The sequence below is a fragment of the Pteropus medius genome, unplaced genomic scaffold (assembly GCF_902729225.1).
Source record: "Pteropus medius unplaced genomic scaffold, Ma_sr-lr_union100, whole genome shotgun sequence".
In the NCBI taxonomy this organism is placed as follows: domain Eukaryota; kingdom Metazoa; phylum Chordata; class Mammalia; order Chiroptera; family Pteropodidae; genus Pteropus; species Pteropus medius.
The window spans coordinates 25679789-25698473 of record NW_024349802.1 but is presented as its reverse complement, the minus strand read 5'-3'; the positions used below and the strand labels follow the sequence as shown (position 1 = coordinate 25698473).

Here is an 18685-nt window from a genome sequence, read left to right as displayed (position 1 = left end):
TGATGCTGAGGGACCAATTAAGATGTTCTTGCAGTAACCCACGTTGAGAGAGGATGGTGCCTTACGCTCAGGTGGTGGCCGAGGGCTAGAGAGAGGTGAACATTTTGAGAGAGATTTTTCAGGTGAAGTAGACAGGCAGAGTGATAAACGGGAGGTGATACAGAGGAGGCCTAGTTCTAACTATCTCCATCTGACAGATGAGGCACTGAGGCACAGAGAGAGTGACAACTTACCCATAGTCAATGGCAGAGCCACAGAAAGAAGCAAGATTATAGATGCTAAGTTCCATTTTAGACAACTGAGCATAAGCCTAGGCTTTCTCTTTCTTCCGTCTCCATCCCTATATAACCACCCATACACACATACAAATATATCTATGCATGCTCGGTAACATGGATGTCCACACACACACACTCACATAGATGCACACTCACACACACAAACCCAAACTCAAAAATATTTTAAAAGCCTACTTTTTCTGCCCTGCCTATTTTTGTTTCCTTCAGCTTCTCTACCTCAATCAAGGGCTATTCTCTAGCTATCCGACCCCGATCAATTAATTGCAAACTCCCAATCCTTCTCTTTCCATCTGTCTTGAATATATTCTCTTCTTCCCTCTCTACTGCCGCCCCTCTAGTGCTGTTGCATCAGCCTTAGCATAGTTCTCCTCCTCTCTAACCTCTTTCTTCCCCAGTGTATTTTATGCAATGTTGCTGGATTAATTTTCTTCAGCCACATATTTCATCACAACACACCCTGTCCAAAACTTCAGGCTCTCCCCGCTACCTAAGTTTAAAGTCTTACATTCTTACTCTGTCCCTCAGGCCTTCTAGAGGCAACTCCCTAATTATTTTCCTCTCTGATTCTTTGCCCTGCCCCCAAATTGGCTTTATCTTTATCCACGCTCCGCTGGCTACTTGAACATTTTAATAGCACCTCCTAATTGACAAAGTTCTTTCCTATGTTCCCAACAGCCCGACAAGTTTTGTGTTTTCACATTTCAAGAGGAATATATCCACCTCAGTGAGCGGCTCCTGTACTAACTCTCTTTCAATACTTCTCTTTAAATAAACCTGTGTTTTTACTTAAATATATTTGTTTTACAAAAAACTGTACATATCGTGGCCACCCATGAAAAACATCCCTATTACTTGTTATGCTCTCTGTTCGTTAAGGGGAGATCAGAGAGGTGGTCAGGATGCATTGCAGCTGTGAAGATGTTGTCCAGACAATAATTTGAAGCAATGGAAGAAGCAGCTTATTGCTCACCGTGTGACTCAGTTTTGTCATTTGCATTTGTGCACCACATAAAGTAATTCAAATTCTACCAGTGATACAAGTCTCACGTCTGGTGGGGAAAATGCACTGATGAAATGCACATCATCTTAAACAAAGTTAACCACCCATTGTGCTCTTGTAGGTTCTGGTTTTCTCTTTTGAGCAGACAACAAATATATACTCCTTTCTCTACCTGAAATTCATTTCTGATATGGCTTTGTTTTTCCCATATACTCTTTATTCCAAACTACATTTTTTTTTCTTATGTTTCTATTTATAAGAAAAAGATGCTAAATTTTTGGAATAAGCAATTTCTCTGCAGAGAGTCCCAAGGCTGCACTCATATCAAAGCTAAATAACCTCTCATTCTAAGGGATGTTGGTCCCGCCGGCCAGGACTGAGGTCATTAGCAGGGCAGAAGGAGGAAGTGTGGATGGTAAATGCTTCCATCCATCCTAGTCCACACATAGACACCCTCAGCCTCCCTTAGTATCAGGCCAGCAGCCTTACCCCAGCATCAGGAATCGCTCCTTTTATATGTGTTGATAATATTTTAAGGAACTTCCCTTCTATCAACTAATGAAATACACGCAAAGCCTTTTGTAAATTGTAAAAGGTTCTACTGCAAATATATCTTGTGTATTTTATATTTTTACTATTTAGTTACTTTTGAAAAGTAAATTGAGGAAGGATACAAATAGACCTCTTGAGAAATAATTGTAGCTTATAATAGAAACATTTCTTTTTCATTTGTTGTTAGCCATATTCACTTAGAGCTTGATAAAAGCAAATGTGCATGTAGGATTACAAACTTATGCATTCAGTGTGCATTAAAAAGGGAGGAAGAGGAAGAAATTTTTCACTATTGCATGTCCACAAAGCTGGTGAAGTTTTTTAAAAATAAAATTTATATTTAATAAAAACCAAATATTTAGTGCATTCATACAGTTTAAATTACATTTAGAATCAAAAGCAAGCGGCGAATATAGCAAAACATTGTCAATGAAATTCAAGCTGTAAATACATGAAGCAGCTACAGGAAATTGTCCACTGTGGGCTACAGGCAATACTGCATTTAGCAGTCAATTCTGTTTGTGCTGGAGAAAGGAGGGAAATGTCTAAGGTGCTCTGGAATATAAAAAATAAATGACCTAGAGAGACTCTGGAACTGAGTTCAAAAGCAGACTATAAAGGAGTTGATCACTTCTTCCCCTCTTAATCGTGTCAGGCTGGTGGTGACAATTACTGTAAGACTTTTGGAGCCAATTGAGGCAGAGAGGACACAGTCAATGTGCTATTTTCTTTGGTCCAAATCTTTGGTACAGAATATTCTCAGTATTTTTGCTGCCACTTGAAATCAAATCCCAGCTGCCTGTTCATTCAAATAACTCAGGTAGCCAGGACATGACCCAGCCCAATTTGCACATATGAGGGACCCTACCCCGGGTGGCACCCATTTAGTAAATGATTACCTGGCCACAAACTGCCTTTCTCCACTGGAAATGCTTCCATATCTGACCGTCAGCAGAACCCCACACAACAGAAACAGTGAGAGAGGAGAGAGCCAAGCAAATCATCCCAGAGCCACCATCTTCAAAAAGAACATGTCATCCTTTGGAGTCATCCCCCTCTTTTAGTTTTTTCTCCTTGTCTCCTAATGATTGAAATTTCTGCTTTTAACTGTCCCTGCAGAAATTCAAGACACTGATCTTTCCCCATCTGTCCCCTTTTCTATAATCTCCCCTGCCCTCTTTATGCAATGTCCCATCCATTGTTCATTTTCTCACAGTCCAAAGATCAGAACCCTCCATTATTCCTCACCCCTCATATTTCACCTGTATCTGAAGGCCAAACTCTTCTAGAATAATAATCCCATGAGCCAGAGATGATGTTAACCCAGTTATACCGTTCCACTGTGAGGCAATGCTTCGCGGTGTCAAAGTGCACGCAGTTGTCTGGAGCAGCAAAGAAGCCTTTTCAGGTGTGCCATGTAGTAGGTTAGAGCCCAGGTTTAGAGCCAAAGAAAGTCTAATTCAAACGTCAGCTCTAACTCGCATACACCATGGTACCCTGGTCAAGTTCCTTAGTGTGTCTGACCCTATTTCCTCATTTGTGAAAAACAATAAGACTTCTCTCACAGGGATGCTGTGAGGTTGACATGAGAGGCGTGTGTAAAACACTGAGCACATAGTGGACACTTGGCAAATGTTCAGTGAGCGTAGCTTTATGAACTACGGGCTATCAAAGAGACAGAGTATCCACGTTCCCCATTACTACCAACCATCTCTCAACCACCGAGTGACCTTTCCAAAAAGCCAGGCTGTCCACAGATGTCTTAATTGTGTATTTGTATATGACGTCTGACAAAACTGAACTGCAAGGAAGTTTAGATCAACAGAATGGCATGGAATCATTTATTAAACTTTGGCAAAAAAAAATAAATAAAGAAGAAGAAGAAGGATTCGGTTCTCCATAACTTACATCCACTTGAGATAATTTCACTTGACTTCATTAAGCTTGAAGAATTGCACTTTCCCTTCACCCCTTTCTTCCTCATACTTACTTAGCCTTTACAACTCAAAAGATAATTGCTCTATTAACAAATGTTTATAGCATAATAAAAGAGTGGGAGGGAGGAAAAGGATTTCTCTCTCTCTTTTTTTTTCTGTCTGGGCCATTCCCTTCAGTTTCTTGGAAGTACTGGAGAGCAATAGAATAAACCATAAATTATTTTTGGAATTAAACCAAAGGATTCCTTTATCAGCCACTAGCAAACAGTTCTAAGCCAAAAGACTCCAAGACCTTATGGAGAATGAGGCTAACAGAAATTCCTAGTGTCTGAAAGGACATCACCACAATTCTGAGCTGTGAAGAAATCCTGGCTTTACTGGAAATTAGGAAAAGCTCTGGCTGGTACTGGCAAGGCCCGTGGAAATCCCCCATGGGTTCTGGGGTTGGGGATTTAGGAGAGCCTTCTAGAGAATGTGCTCCTCTCCTTCAGGCTGATGAAGTGTTAGACTATTCAAAAAGAAATCTCTTGTAAGTGTGTGTTATGAGCCAACTCGTGTCTCCCTAAAACTCAATGTTAAATTCCTATCCCCAGTACCTAAGAATGTGACTATATTTGGAGACAGGGCCTTTAAAGACATAATTAAGGTTAAATAAAGTCATTAGGATGAGCCTTAATCCAATCTAACTGGTGTCCTTATGAGAAGAGATTAGGACATAGACACACATGGTAGAAAAGCCCATGTAAAGACACCTGAAGAAGACAGCCATCTACAAGCCAAGTAAAGAGGCTTTAGAAGAAACAACCCTACCAATACCTCGATCTCAGACTCAGAGCCACTGGATCGTTGTTTAAGCCACCTATTGTATGGTATTTTATTATGGCACCCTAGCAAACTACTACACTGTGTTAAGTGTAGTAGTGATGGGGGAAGAAGATTCCTTCATGGTCACCCCCAAAACATTCAAAAGGCTTTCCAAGGAGTACCCCTGACACCAGAAAGCTCTGACTGGGTGCATGGTAACAAGATTCAGGAGTCAGAAGTGATCCTATACCTGCAGTGCACCTGCTTGAAGAGACTACTTTACCAGCTGATAACTGGCCTCTGGCTCTTTTGACCTCTTTCTAGGACATTGTTCCCTTTATAACGACCTTTGACAGTGAAGGGTGCACTCCGCTTTCTGCTCACTCCTCTGCTTCCTCCCTTTTCCTTTCTCCTTCTCTTCCTCTCCCCTAGAACATCATCTTTGGTTTATCTTTTACCCAGCGGCAATGTTTTCCTTGAGAATTATATGTGAAATTACCCCATCATCAATGTTCAAGCCCTCTCCTCACCTCTGACCCTGGAATTTTCTATGGCTTGCCCATAAGGTAGGAGAATGATGGCAAGAGTATTGTTAAAGAGAGAGTTTCTGCTGTACCATAGATCACCTATGTCACCCTGGGCAAATTCCCTCCTTTCTGTAATACCTCAGTTTTCCCTTCTGGAAAATAGAAGGTCCGGGCAAAACTATCTTTTAAGATCCCTCTGGCATTAGCATGAAATGATTCTAATTCATCTGCTCAACAAAAATATAGACACATACATCTCTCCCCTCGGGTCATGAAGGTACAGCCCATTCTCGAAGATCACTTTGAGTTCAAATGTCGAATGCTGTGCATTCTGTAAAATTACTTAAGCAGTCAGCTGCACTTGCAGAAACCACTCATTAAAAGGCCCAAATAGAACGATTAACTTTTCTTTGTACTCATGTTTTTAAGGGCTGTAAAAATGCTCGCCTTAAGTCTTGCATATAATAAGTCATCATTTAAAAGAGATGTGTGAAAATGCTTGAGCCAGATGTTTGATTTTTTTTTAAAACACACACAGCTTGTTTGCATACTGCCTTTTACCCAGTGCCTCAGTTTGGCCTCTGAGGATAACTAAGAAAAACCTCGGAGATTGTTAGAAGGGAGCTTCACCTGCCAGTCTGGGCTGCAGGATCTCTATAGCAACCAAACATAAATCAAGGAAATGGCCCCTTTTGTAAGTTGGTTAATAGGCACAACATGCTTCTTTAGAAAATCCAACCATTCTTTCAATAGACTTTGATTGAAAGTCAGCCTTTTCTTCAGACACATTCACATTCACATCTAGTAGCAGCTTGTATGGCTGTCCACGGGCTAATTTATTACCCTTTAAAGATCTGGCAAAGAAAAAATGGCTCTCAGAACAATGTTTACATTCAGAGGCATAAGCACAGAGCCACAAAAGAGCATCCTTTTGTTCTGAACTTGGAATATTAATCTTTAACTTAGGACTTTAACTTTCCCCTACTCATGGGGTTCGACAGAACCTCTTCTCTCATTAAAATTTTACCAATTTAATAGGACTGTGTTTTTAATAGGTGGGAAGGGGGGAGTAAGCCTTCCTCCCATTGTTTTGCCAAACCCTGATAGAGATGAATTGTTTCAGACTCCCCGCCCTTTGCTTGGAGAATACTCTGCTTCAAGGATTGTTGCTGAGGAAAGTGGCTCTCTTGTCCCCAGTAGGAGAATTGGGATAATTAACAATAACAACAACAACAACAACAACAAAAAATACAAGGGATGCTCCTCAGCCCTCTTCATGAAGCAAGGGTAGGGCCATCAGATGGTGACTTGACCTCTCACACCCACATCCCACCAAAGTGTAATTTGGAAATGGACCCAAGAAATACCCTGTATGGAGTCAATCCTCCCCAGTGTCATAGCGTGTAAAGGCAAAGTGGGGACACACACTGAGCACATCCTTCCATGTGGGCGGGGTCACGTTACTAAGTAAATGGTCCACTTTTTCTCAAGAGTTAGACAGGGAGCCAAACCCTTGTCTTCCTTTGAAGTCTGGAGAAGAGATGAGGAAAAGCCTACAGAAACAAACTTTTGTAGTTTTGGGGGGGTTTTTTGTTTTTTGGGTTTTTTTAAGTAGATTACGAGGTGAGAAAGTACTTCTAAAACGAAAGGGAGCTTGCATTACTCTGTGTAGCCTCACATCACAGATTGAGTTGAGTAAGAAAAGATTTATATTAATGCCTCCCTTTTTAGCTTTTTAAACTTTCAGGAACCAATGTCTTCTGAAACCAGACTCTGCAGAAGCTCCCTTCCCTTTGATATGGTCAGCTGTCCACACTGGCAGGAGGGGAATAAAGGCTTGGTTTCAAAATATGCATGTTTAAACATGTCCTTTATTTTAGTCATAGCACCATGCTATGAAGAAAAGTCATCTTGTGCTATTCGAGATTGGTCACTTAGAAATAGCTTTGCCTTCGCATTAGCCTAAAGACACCCTTGGGATCTATGAAACTGAAGAGCCCCACCAAAATGTAATGCAAAATAAGCACAGTGTGTTAGAGATCCCCTCAAGAGAAGAGGAAGATCCTAGACATTCAGTAAAGGGGGTCGGTCTTCTTTTCTGGGGCTGGGGCTGGGGGTGAGGGGGTACATGAAGCCAGAATGTTAGCGATGTGAGTTATTTACTTACAGCCTAGCAGTGTGGTCACTCAACCAGGTCAGACACTTCATGCATAATTTTTCACCACATGCCTATGTCCATATTCTGACACACTTTGGGGAGGTTATATAGCACAGTAGTCGAAATTGGGGCCAAAGGCACTGAATAGTCAGTGTTCAAATCCCAGCTTGACTGGTTACTGACTCTGTCACTTCAAGAAAATGACTTTCTATTTCATAGAGCTGTTAAGAGAATTCATTGTGTTATAATAAATCACTTAGCCTGGCCCATCATCAGCCCTCAAATAGTAGTCGCTATTAATATTTTTAATGTTTTTGTTGTAGTTGATGCTGTTCTATAGTCAAATTGTTCAGTACAGGACAAATACACATTACATTACCCAACATACAACACAACATTTTCCAAGTTCAGGTGACATTTTGCAGAACACTGGAAAAAGAAAATAATTTCCCAAGGCTAGAGTTACTCATTGAGAAAATCCACACATAGGCATCAGCTTGCGTCTATGGCAATAACTCATCCCATTTGCCTAAAAGCATCGCAACATGGTATCTCCATCCTTGCCTGCAATTCTGCTTGATGAAAACACCTCAGGCTCGGGAGTTTTGGCTGAAGAGGCTGTGTGTGTGTATGTCCTGTCTCCTGTCTATTCTCTGCCACCAGAATGAGGAAGTGGTTCTCCCCACCTACCCTTGCCAGTCTTACAGGGTCACAATCTCACAAACTAGATGCATTTTTACAATTTAAGCAAAGAACGTTGGGGCCCAATTTCACATGTCATAGCCAGGCGTGGCTACTCAGGACTCATTAGTCCTCACCCTGCTCATTTGTCTGAAGGCCTTTGTTCCATTCAATAAGCCTCCTTAGCTTCAGCCCAAGTATCAAGGAGACAATAACTTCAGAGGAGATAAGAAGGGATTCTCACCAAAGGATTCACCGAAGAAAACGCAATCTGTTTCCCAGGAAAGGGCCCCACATCTGCAAGAATTTCCTGAACAAATCAGAACTTGCCAAAAGGATAAAAGGAATTAAAAAAACTGAAGAGGAGTGAAATTAAATATATAAAATAAATATAAACATTCTATACGGGTTATTCTGTCAGTAGTTAAGAATTAAATTTTAAACATTTGAGTACTCACTGAGGAACAGTTTGTTTTATTGGAAAGGTTCAGGTTTTGGAGAAAGATATTTGAACTCCAAGAACTTCAGTACCTACTGTGTGGCCTTAGTCAACTCCCGATCTTGACTTCATTCCAGGTGTCCATCAGTCAGCATTTAATAAAGAAAAATCGACACCATTTCAGCTATTTCTAACAGAAAGAATTTAATACAGGGAGTTGGTTGCACAGTTAGTGAAAGAGAAACTTTGGAAGTCAGGTCAACCCAGATGTTGTTAGTTCAACAAGAAGCTGCTCCTACCCCTGAGGCTGAAGGGACAACAGGAAGAGATAGTGCTGCCAGGGCCTAAGAGCTGGGAAGATGCTGGGAACTAGAACCCCAGAGGAGATTCGGTCACATAGGGGAAGCCACCAAAGGCAAAGAGAAAGAGGAAGTGATGTCCTGGTATCTCCCCTCTTCTGCCCGCCCCCCATTGGTGGGAACTTCCTGGAAGCCAGTCGGCAATGTATTAATTGCCAATCTTTTCCCCTCCTGCTTCTGTAAAAATAGAAGGAAAAATTACAAGTTTTGCTGATTTGCTCTCAGAGCCATTTCCTGCCCTTCCTCTGCTCTGCTCTTTATCACAGAGCACCATGGCATATAAGAAGAAAATAATGGCCCAGTTAACCAACCCTTCACTATATGATTAGTTCTATACTCTAACCTCATGAGATACCAGAAAGTATTTCTATATGTTTTTCTCTGAAGACATTCCTAATCTGTTCATTTTTGCAAAAGGAACATATATAGCCCTAAATGGTAGATTTATATGTTACCATTTACGCTCTTATGCTAGAGAAGCAATATGGTGTAGTGGTTAAGAATAAAATTGCTTAAGTACTTGAGTTCAAATCCTGGCTGTGTCTGCTGTGTGATATTGAGCAATTTAACTCCTGTTTCTCAGTTTCCTCATCTGTGAAGTGAAATTAAGAACAGTCTCTATCTCATGGCATGCTTTTTAAATCTACCTGATGATGAGGGCCGTATTCTCCTAAGTAATAACTGAAAATTTTCTCAGACCCCACCTAAAGTTCTGGTATGTCAGTGTGCTACTTTTATTGCTGTAATAGAATGATGAGATGCTTTTTTTTATGCTTTAGTTTTGACTAAGGTAACAAAATGCTAGATATTAGATACCAACCCGAGTGTGAGATCATCAGAAGCAGGAAAGAACATGAGAGCCAGCTCCGTGACTCTTCAACCCCAACATCACCGGCAGTCACAAGGAGAAGTAAGAAGTATCAGAAGGGAGAACAAAAACACATGGAGGATTTGGAGAAAGGAGGGCTTCACCTCACACACTAGGGGTGTTCCTCAAAAGGTTATCTTGTTAATTAATTCAGTAAATGACCATGGATTTCTATATTAGGGACTTAGGGTCCAGTTGAGTTGACTGTCCAAGAAAAATACACTCAAGGATGCATAATCCAACATAATATAATAAACTCTAAGGACAGTAAGGCACCAAGTGAGGCAAAACTTGAAATGAACCTTTAAAAAAGAAACTTAGAAAAGGATCAGAAGACAAACATGTCATGAAATGTTCCAGAAACAAAGAAAAATTCTCTCACCCACGGTAGAAAATCTGAACAGCAAGGCAGTATAGAGGAATCCTCAAAGACTTTCTGTCCTAAAGAAGCTGGGAATTAGGGTTTAGCTGGAAGCTACTGTTTAAAGGAAAATTGAGATAGCCATATCGTTGGAAAAGGAGAATGGGAAGTAACTTCATAATTTTGTAATTTAGGAACCTCAGGCAAATTATGTTCCTGTTCCTGTTTCATCATCTATAAAATGTTGATTTTAATTGTATTTACCTGTTGACATCGATGTGAGGTTAAAAATGAATTTGTACATGAAAGTGCTTAGCAGAATACCTGGCAGGGAGTAAACACCCAAAATTCTTCAATTATTTTAATTATTTGGTGGTAAATGTCTGGGAAATTATTCGAGGAAGAGCAGGATGGGAATGACCTGGATCATTGGGTCGGGCAGGGGGAAATCTCATTCTACCTGGGAGGTTCAACTTATTCCCTGTCCAAATTGTTTTAGTGTTTAATTCAATGATTCTCAGGGTTGATCTCCCTTATCCATTAACTGGCCTATGCTACTATAACTGGTTATAATTTGGAAATCCTATTCCTCTTGTTTTCTTGCCTGAATCCATAATATATTTAAGTGAACCAGAAATCTCATTTGTATGCCATTGCCAACTGTGTTTTACTTCCCAGCAGTTCTGGAGAAGATATTTTATAGGGGCAAGTAGATATTACTTTCAGTATCGTGGGAGGTTCCTGAGGCCCCTGGACCAAGATGGTTCCTGGAGAATTTGAGTTTTGTATAGAGTTCTCATTTCCTGTATGTCTATAGTCTAGAGAAAGTGTTAAATGGCTAAAGATCCAGGCCCTTTACCTGATCTCTGTAGACTTTTTTTTTTTTTTAATTTTTTAGGCTTAGGCAACCTCTTTGTTAACTTCATGATTGTAAGTGAACTTGTCATCTTACAATCCCTTATTTGTCATTATTTTTTTTTTTTTTAACTCCAATAGCACCTGGTCTTCCTAGGTGATCTCCCATCCAAATATTAACCAGGCCCAACCCTGCTTAACTTCCGAGATCAGACGGGATCGGGCTTGTTTAGGGTAGCATGACCGTAGATTCTGTTGACTTTTAAAAGTTTCACATATATAGACTTTAGAATATTTATGTGCCTCTGTGATGGGATGCAAAATGGTATCTGTCTATGTAAGTGTCCATCTTTCTAAGAAGAGGATCATTGCTTTCTTCATATTCTCAAATGGTTAAAAAAAAAAATGGCTTAGGAAAACAAAGGACAATTAAAGTTTAGATTTCCCACCCGCAGAATAATCAGACCAATAACTAAAACACAGAATATTAAGAAAGAAAGGAGCTTATAAACAAGTCATCCAACCCTACAACCTCTCCCTCCCTACTCCTAACATTACAGTTGAAAAAACCGAGGCTCCAGAAGCCACTTTTCTCTTTCCCCAACTTATAGTTTACTTTTAATTTTATTTTGGATTTAGACTGGTCAAAGGCTTTCCTGCCTTCTCTTCAGAGATGTAATATAATATGAACTCATAAGAATTGTGGTTTGTTTGTTTTCTTGTAATCTGAAACAGCTTTTATCAAAAACCTAATTCATGAGAAGATAATCATGCAGGAAAAAGCAGATCTTTGTGAGATTCTTTTTTCCCTTTCCTTTAAGATATCAGGACTATAAAGTATTATTTTTTCCTTTTGTTTTCTCTCTTATTAAAAGCAAGAGTCTATCCATTTTTACCCCCTCATCCTTCAGTCTAGTCTCACGCATGGGATTAATTAGATAAGGCAAATCACAGAAAGAACATTTGTCTTTATCCAGGAAATTGTTTTCAGAATTTTTTGATGTTGTCCTAGCATTTCCACGTTTTTAGTGGCTTTTTGTAAAGACAAATGGACTCAACTGCTTTTAATGCCTGGTGAGGCAAGCATTCTCTTATGTGTGTGAATGTACATATGAGAAACATTAATTTTTAATTTACTCTGTTTACCTTGAGAAACTGCCAGTGGATGATTCAGATATTCCACAGAAAGGGGCTTTTCTTTTATAATATAGGACAAAGGACAGCTAAGCATGTGTTCCTTCTTCAAAGCAGAGGTTCAGAGGGAAAGGACAACAGTATTTGTGTAGCTTACAAAAGGACCATTTTGACTTTGTAAACACTCATATAATTGTATTAAGAGTAGCTACCAACTCTTTTCATCTAGTATAGGCTTAAAAATGAAGCTTAGATACAGTGATAAAGAACCAGCATGGGTTATTGCCATCTTCCTTTAATTCAACAACTCCTTATGTGTTTGTGTTTCAGAATCAAGTCTCAGGACAGTGACTTGCATAGTGGTCATTTTAGGCTGGTCTCTGATTTCCAGAACCAGGTGTAACACCAACACTGGGTATGTCCCCAGTTCTCATCACCTGTTTTGGATTTGTGTGCCTCAGGAGGCTGAATGCACAGGGCCTGTTGATTCCAAGGGGGAGCAAAACTTCCTAGCTTCCCCGAGAGGGGTTTGGGATGAAAACTAGAGAATTCCAAAAGACTCTCCAATAACTGCTGTATATAACCTGATTCTGGGGCTTGGAGCCTTCTTCAACTCTCCCTAGATTGTACAAAAACTACTACGGTTTACTCGATTTACTCCGACAAAAGGGGCCAGTCCTGATTCCAAATGCCAGGAGAGAACTGGAGAATCTGAACAACTCGCTACTGCTGTCACCACACAGGGCCTCATACCAAGACTGCCATGTCTGATCGTGTTAAGTTGCATTGTCCAAGAGCAGCACATTTAAGGGGACACCGTTTACCTCGTAGATATTATAGACTTGTGTGGTTATTAAAACGGTTTTCTGGCAGATGGCATTAAGGTGACTTGTCCTAACAAAATTGGAGTGTTAGTGCAGTTTTAGGTAATGTGAAAATAATTGTTATTAGTGCAGCTTCTGTTTTTATAATAAGTAACTTTTAGTAAACACTTACTGGAGAATGGTGGTTAATTGCTTTTGACTTCTCCCTTCAAGACAGGCTTCTTAACATAGGTTCAGAGGATCAGTCAGCTTTTGATAGGAAAAAAAAAAATGTCTCTTCATCATCACTCACTCCTAACTGAAATTGAGTATTATGAACAAAAGCAACCAAATACAATATCACTAGCAATGCCTATGATTTGTCTTTCATATCACATTTCAGTTATTGTAATATCTCAAAATATTATTCATGCTCATCACTATTTCAAAGTTATGCTGATTGTTCAGACCTGCCACTAATATATTATTTAATGAGTTAATAAAAAGGAACATCTGTTACTATATCACAAATTTTTAAAAATATTTTAACTGTCTTTTAATACAGCGGGTCTGCCTTACCACCCTATATATTATATCTCATGAAACATTATTCTGAGAAAGGGTTCATAGTCCTCACTAGCTGACTGAAGAGCCTGTGGCAAATAAAAAATAAATAAATAAATAGATTTTGCTACAGGAAGTTAAAAACTAGGAAATATTAATTCCTTTATCTCTCGTTTTAAGAATCATTTCCTGTACCACCACCCCCTCCCCACCACAGTTAACTGTGGAAAAGTCATCATAATTGTATTAATTCACCTGAACAGTTTGCCTTTAAGTCTAATTGCCACTCAGTATAATTACAACTATACATGGCATTAAATATATATCAAATTGATTTTTAGTTCATTTGATTCGATTTCAGCACGAAACTGTTCATTCCAGCGGTCTTTATTGGTTCATAGTTTGTGCCTCAGTAAGATACAGTTGAGAAGTAGAAGAAATCACATGAAATCACTTGAGAATCACTGCTCTAAATTTAACCTGTGCTTCCATTACCGCTGCTACAGTCTGATAAACACTCTCTTACATGACAAAAGATGACAGTTTTCTACAAAATGTCCTTGCATTATAATTTGTTCAGCACAAACACATGCTCTGCAATGTGGAAAAATGATTAAGACACTGCGAAATGTGACACAAGTTTCAGGTTGTGCTTTGCGTAGGATGGAGGGCAAACACACGCCGACAATACTCTGATTTCTCACAGCATGTAAGACATTCTCTTGTGTAAAATATAGTACCTTCGTAGCTTCTCAATCCACACGGTCACTTGGTCTAACCACTAACAAAGAGAATCTAGTCTCTGAATCATTCATTATAAATTTTAGAAGCAAGAATGTGATTATCCAAGTCTGATGTCTTCCTCGGTCCATTCAGGAGGCCAAAGGAAGAAGGTCCCGCAGTACAAACAATCCTGCAGAGATCCTCGGAGGCAGGCAGTTCTCAGAGAATGGTAGGGGCCTATGCTTGCTATAACAAGGTCATAGAAACTTAAAGAGTTGAGACTGTAATGGTTACTCAGGGAAGCCAGGACTGTATGGATCTCTGCCTAGAGGAGCTGACAGTATAACCCCTCGGAGGCTCTGACTGGTACAGAGACTTGAGCAGTAAGACCAGACTAGCAGTTCTTTCTATTTTCAGATATACATTCAGGGAACAAAAGAGGGCCTTTGACATGAGTGACTCTGTGTTAGGCAATTTGTATGTACATTGTTTCATTTCATCGTCAGATGTCCCAAGGCTATACCTGCCAATATTTCCCTAAGGTCAAGCTATTTCCAGGAGTCTCCAGCCTCACACACATAACAATTGCCTGGCATCTCACATGTGCTTGCCAACTTCTCCCATGTGGGCCATTTTCCTTCTCTTCTGCTTGATCCCTTGAATGATGGTGGTAGATTGAACACATGCAAAAGTCAACTCAACACAATTCCACACAAGATACAAAAATAAGAAATGCAATTAACAAATACATATTCACACTCCACAATAAAACATGAAGAGGGTGTAATTTCTACTATGTAGAAATAGAAGAAGAAGATAAGACCTCATAGTCATCAGCAGCAGGTGGCCATACTTATACCACCTACACAGTATGAGTCATTCAGCACCTTTTAAGAGCCTGAGGCCAACAATGCCACAAGACAATGTCACTACCGGAACATAACAGACTATGACACACAGAGAGAATCCTCCTATGGAAAGTGAGCACAAAACTGAGAGCCCCCTAGTATCCAAGGGAGACCAACCCTTTGGGAAGGAAACTGGATGCTCAGCAAACAAAAGACCTAATACCAGATGAGACAGAGATGTTAGAATAATTTTAAAAGGACTTTAAAATTTAAAAGAAAAAAAAAAAGCCTCAGAGAGCCAAAGGAGAGTCTCATCACTAAAGTCAGAATAGGAGGTTATATAAAAAAAGAAGAAAGTTGTTTTAAAAAAATTATAGATCTTAGAAGTGAAATATATTATTAAAGTTAAAAATTCAACAAATGAGCTGAATAACATACTTTGCTCAACTCAGGAGTAAAACCTTGAGCTGGAAGGTAAATAATTAGATAGGAAATATATTTTTAAAAAGATTAAGAAACTCAGAGAACAGATCAGAACTTTCAACAGTTTTCTAACAAATGGTGCAAAAAGAGAAAACGGACTTAAAAAGAGAAAACATAGTGTCCATAAATTTCTTAGGACATGAGTTCTCAGATAAAGTTTATACAAATGCCAGGCTGAATAAATAAAAATGAGTCATAACTACAGTGAGAGGCCACTTCACACCCACTAGGAAGGCTAAGACCAACAAGTGGGACAGTAACAAGTGTTAGCAAGGATGTGGAGAAATTTGAATCCTCAGACATTGCAGTCAAAATTTTAAATGATGCAACAGCTTTGGAAAATTGTCTGGCAGTTCTCGCAAGCTTAAACATAGGGCAAGCATATGAACCAGCAATTCCAGAGAATTGACATATACCCAAGAGAACTGAAAATATGTTCGCACAAAAACTTGAACACAAAAACCCACGCAACATTACTCGTAATAGCCAAAAAGTGGAAACAACCCAAATGTTCATTGCTTGATGTATAGATAAATGAATTTGGGTGAATGGGTAAACATAAAATAGAATATTTTTTCACTATAAAAGGAAATGAGGTACTGGCACATACTACAACATAGAGGAACCTTGAAAACATTATGCTAAGCGAAAGAAGCCAATCATAGAAGGCCACATGTTGTATGATCCCATTTAAATGAAATATGCAAAATAGACTGTCATGACAGAAAGTACATTAGTGATTGCCAGTGACTGGGACAGGGCAAAATAGAGAGGTACTGTTAATGGATAAGAATTTTGTTTGGGGAATGACGAAAATGTTCTGAAATTAGATAGTGATACGGTTGCAGAACTTTATGAATATTTACTGAATATTTACAAGCACTGAATTGTACACTTGAAAAGGGCCAGTTTTATGTTATATGAATTAGATCTCAAACTATTAGAAGAACAAAAGTTAGACTTCACTAAAGCCAGGCTATGTCCCACAGAGGTCATACTAGGTCCTGTGAGAATAATTCATCTTATCTTGTACTTTTGTGATTTGGGTGTTAGAGTACTGTTCTCTGTGTCACGAAATTTGCATGTAGGTGAAAGAGAGAAAGAGAGAGCTGTTTTTTTATTTTTAGTTTCAAGTATACCATACATTAGTTAGACATATATATAGTTTATAAAATGATCTCCTTAATTGCTCTGTCTCTCCTCTGGCTCTCCACCTAGCCATTACATTAGTGCTAACTGCATTCCCTATGCCGTGCTCCCCATCCCTGTGACCACCTATTAACTATAAATTTGTACCTCTTTAACTCTTCACTCCATTCTTCCAGCCCCCAAATACCCCATCCCCTCTGTCCGGAGAGCGAGCTTTTTTAGTATTTTCCTTTACATCCTCATTTCCAGGTGTGAAGGGGGCTGCTCTAGAAGATAATCTGAATAGCAGACTTGCTGCCCTCCTTAAAATGACTCCAACCCTCTATGGCCTTCAAAGCCTGAATTTATTCCCTTGAGTTCTTTCCCAGAAGGCTCCTCGGCCCTTTCCACAGACAGCCTCATGGCACAGTGGTTTCAGACCTGAAGCCTAGTACACTCAAAGAACTTTGGGAGGTATCATTATCTCCATTTGCAGATGAGAAAAGTTGAGTTCCAAGGGCCTGTGACCGGAGAAGCAAAGAAAACCGACACTGATTTTATCCTCATAAGTTTGCCAAGCCCCCTTAATCTGATTCTTCAAGTGCTTTTAACAATGAACCCCCATTGACTAAATTTGTTGTAGGCCCTTCTGTTCGGTAATAACTACAATTAAGCTAGAACATAATATTTGACAACAACAAAGCTGAGCTTCAATTAATTTTTTGAGCTAGCCCAAAGAGTAAGTAAAACAAAAGGCATAACTGAATGAATGCCAAAACGAAGACCTCATTCTGTCTGACGTTAGTTTTTCTCTCTAATGCCCCCATAATCTTGCTGGGCAGACACCAGTAGGCACCCACCACACAGCTGAAACCTCATCAAGTAAAAGTGATTTCTTTTCTGCACGGTGGTTGGTGTTCATCATCTCTCCTCCCTCGATAAGTGGGTTGTTTGCATGCTCAGGTTTCCTTCTTCGTGAAACTTCAATACAATAACAATTTACCGCAATCACTGGCAGAATTTCAATAGAGCTACTTTTGAGCCCCATAGAGCCACCGCCAGCCTAGCAGAATGTTTATGTTTCATTTTATTTTCTTTGGTCTTGGTTTGTTTGGTTTTTTTTCTTAATTTCAGACTGCAGAGTCCAGGGTTCAAGGATGCAGTATGACTGCGGGTGGCCCGCTGGTTTAACAAATTTAGGAATACTGCCGGGTCATAGCCAGTACAATCCTGAGGCTTAGTGGTACCTGGTATGAAGAAGAACACAGAACAACTTCAAAGTTCCAGAAAAACTGAAAACATGGTAGCTCATCCTAGATCCATCTCACCTGGACCACAGGCACATGGAAGCTTGAGAGAAGACACATTTAACCCCTTTGACCTCAGTAATATGTGCACATGCACACCCTTCCTTTGCTAACCTTAAAAATAAAGTGTTCTTAAAATAAGCAAAACACACTTGAGTAGTTCTTAAACTCTGCTGTACGTGAGACTCACGCCAGGCCTCATCCTAGATCAATTAAATCAGAATCTCTGGAGGGCAAAACTGAGACATCACTAGTTTTTAAAACTCCCCAGGTGATTCCAATGTGCAGTTAAGACTATGAACCAATGCTTAGAGCAAATTTATATCTTGTTCAAGGCTTACATTTTAAATATCTAAGGCAAAAAATTGAGACTAGAAAAAAATTACTCGAAAAATCCTTTAAATTGCCCGTGAACTGGAGTATAAGTGACTTTGTATCTCTAGCCCTGAATGGTTAATAGAAGTGTAGGTACTTAATGCACCCAGAAATGTACCACATATAGTAAATGGTATATATGCAAAATATAATTTTGCTACATTAATTCATAACCAAAAGCACATATTGCATTGAATTTGGGTTATTAAAATGCACAAAAGATTAATTCCACTGTCCAAAAGTGGAGTCAAAGTAATGTTCATATAAATGATTCATCTTTAAATTTTGGATGACCCAATATCGATTTTAAGATCTGAGAGTTTTTATAGAATATCTGTGGTAATATTTTTCTAACTTTCCAGACATTCACAGAAGAAAGTGGTCTCTCATGTGATACACAGATCATGGCTGAACCTAGAAGCCAAGTGTCCAAACTCCCAGCATGTTACTGGGTCGGAGTGAGTCTGGCAGACAGTCAAG

The 18685-nt window shown here is 39.5% G+C and overlaps 1 protein-coding gene and 1 pseudogene across 1 annotated transcript in view; one reads left to right on the top strand and one right to left on the bottom strand.

Annotated features, from left to right (window-relative positions):
* RARB (retinoic acid receptor beta) overlaps positions 1-18685 on the top strand; it is a 357943-nt gene that overhangs the window by 86659 nt on the left and 252599 nt on the right. The gene's annotated exons all lie outside the window — the stretch shown is intronic.
* LOC120581791 (uncharacterized) lies at positions 10973-11091 on the bottom strand (annotated as a pseudogene).